This window comes from Malania oleifera, chromosome 8, assembly GCF_029873635.1.
Source record: "Malania oleifera isolate guangnan ecotype guangnan chromosome 8, ASM2987363v1, whole genome shotgun sequence".
Taxonomy (NCBI): domain Eukaryota; kingdom Viridiplantae; phylum Streptophyta; class Magnoliopsida; order Santalales; family Ximeniaceae; genus Malania; species Malania oleifera.
Window position 1 is genome coordinate 47,807,759 of NC_080424.1, and position 3,090 is coordinate 47,810,848.

Sequence of the window (3,090 nt, forward strand, 5' to 3'; positions counted from 1 at the left end):
TGACACGTCAAGCATTGCTAAACAAACTCGACTATCTCCCTCTTCATTCCACTCCACCAGAAATACTCTCGCAGATCCCTGTACATTCTAGTGCTACCTAGATGTATAGTGTATATGGATCTGTGAGCCTCCTCCAATATAGTCTTCCTAATCTTGGTATCTGCATGAACACACAGCCTAGTATGAAATCGCAGGGCTCCGTCATCTGATATGCTAAATTCCTCTCCTTGACCGTCCCGTACTCTTACTATCACCCCTGTTAACTCTGCATCATCACCTTGAGCTGCTTTAATCCTTTCATATAGCATAAGCTGAAACACTACGCTGGCAACAAAAGCCTGAGGACTATCCTCTACCATGCTGAACCTCTCCAAATCCATCTGAATTGAGTGCTGAATCTCCATGGCTGCTAACACTGGACCCACTAATTTCCTGCTCAAAGCATCTGCCACTACATTCGCTTTCCCTGAGTGGTAACTAATGGTGCAATCATAATATTTAATGAGTTCTAGCACATTCTTTGTCTCATATTTAGCTCTTTCTGGGTGAAGAAACATTTCAGAGTCTTATGATCCATAAAAATCTCGCACTTTCCACCATATAAATAATGTCTCCAAATCTTAAGTGTGTACAGCACAGCAGCTAACTCCAAATCATGCACGGGATAGTTCTTCTCATACTCTTTAAGTTGTCTAGACGCATAAGCAATAACCCTGTCGTACTGCATCAACACACACCCAAGACCCTTCAAAGAGGCATCACTGTATATTATGAACCCATCCTCCGCAGAAGGGATAGCCAGTACTAGAGTTTAAACTAACCGCCACTTTAACTCCTGAAAACTCTGCTCACAGTCACCGGTCCAGTCAAACTTTACATTTTTCCTCGTAATTCATGTTAATGGACCTGATAGCTTGGAGAAACCATCCACAAAGCGCCGGTAATAACCTGCTAATCCCAAAAAACTCCTAACTTCCTAAACATTTCCCGGTCTTTCCCAACTCACCACTGCCTCTATTTTACTTGGATCAACTGATACACCTGCTTTTGAGATCATATGACCGAGAAACGTGACTTGTTTTAACCAAAACTCACACTTCTTAAATTTTGCATATAATTTCCTTTCTCTTAATATCTGCAACACCAGCCTTAAATGACGCTCATGATCCTCAAAACTCCTCAAGTAGACCAGTATATCATCAATAAACACAAACACAAACTGGTCCAAATACTGATGGAACACCCGATTCATTAGATCCATAAATAATGTTGGTTCATTAGTCAACCCGAATGGCATCACTAAGAACTCGTAATGCCCATACCTGGTACAAAATGCGGTCTTCGAAATATCTTCTACTTTAACTTTCACCTGATGGTAGCCTGACCGTAGATCAATTTTAGAGTAAACCTGGGTCCTCTAGAGCTGATCAAATAAATGACGCTCATGACGCTCATCAACACCAGCCTCAAATGACGCTCATAATCCTCAAAACTCCTCGAGTAGACCAGTATATCATCAATGAACACAATTATTCTTGATTGTCAGTTTATTTATCTCCCTATAATCAATGCACAACCTCATGGTTCCATCTTTCTTTTTCATGAACAGAACTGGCGCACCCCAGGGCAATACACTAGGTCTGATAAAACCCTTATCTGGTAATTCCTATAGCTGATCTTTTAGTTCTTTCAACTCGACTGGAGCCATATGGTACAGTGTTTGAGATACTGGTGCAGATCCCAGCAACAAGTTTATAATGAACTCAATCTCATGATCAGGCAGCAAACTAGGTAATTCTTCTGGAAATACATCTAGAAACTCTCTCACTACTCGTATGTTAGTTTGTCTTAATTCTTCTTTTGGCAATTTTTTATGTATGCGACATAGCCCCGGCAACCACCCTGTAGCAGTCTCCTCACCTGAATAGCCGACACCAGCTGTGGCGAGGCACGCACGCGTGAACCCACAAATCTAAATTCTGGCTCACTCGGGGGTCTAAAAATCACTTCTTTTTATTGCAATCAATGCTAGTGTGATAAATAGCTAACCAATCCATGCCCAGTATCACATCAAATCCCTGCATATCCAAGACCACAAGATCGGCTAATAGCACTCTCTCCTAAATATTTACTGGAAAATTCCGAAGTACCCTCCTACATCTAACCACATATCCCATCAGCGTACCCACAGACAATTCTATATCTAATGGTTGTGTCTCTATTCCAGCTATTTTCACATATCCCACTGATATAAAAGAGTGGGTGGCACCTGTATCAAACAAAACAATCATTTTATATGGTAAAGCAGTAAAAGTACCTGTGACCACGTCTCCAGCCGTCTCAGCATCTCCCGGTGTCGATGCGTAGACAATCTCCGGCGTAGTGTTTCTCTACTGACCTCCATGGGGTGCCTAGTATCCTCCCCAAAATGGCCTAGGAGGCGGTACATAACCTGATGTCATCTGACAGGATCGAGCCATATGACCAGGTCTCCCACAACGGATAGCAAACAATCTCCCCCAGCCGACATTCACCCAGGTGTCTCCATCCACATCTGGTACAAATGGTGGGAGGCTGACCACCCTGAAATCCACCCTACTATACCATATGTCTCTGACCTCCGCCAGATCTACCTCCCCTCCAAAGGCCTCGGCTGCGACCCACCTAAAAGCTCGAGGGTGCGGTCCTCATCTTCTGACTCTGTGTCTCAATCTCTTTTGGTAGACTCTCCTCTGCTATAATGGCCCTATCAACCAATTCTGTAAAATCCTGGATCCTCAGTACCGCCACCTGCCTGTAGATATCTCACCTCAAATTCCTCTCGAACATTCTAGCCTTATTTACTTCATTAGGGATGATATATGTGTAGAAACGCAAGAGTTCGATAAATCTCGCCGCGTACTGCTCGACTGTCATCGACCCCTGGGACAGGCTCAGGAACTCCTAAATTCAGACCTCTCTGACCGAAACAGGATAGTATCTATCAAAGAATATATCCCTGAAACGGGCCCAGGTCATCGGCACTGGAGTCGTCCTCTACTCCTCAAATAGTCTAGTGGTCATCCACCATCTCTCAGCCACCCCTGCCAG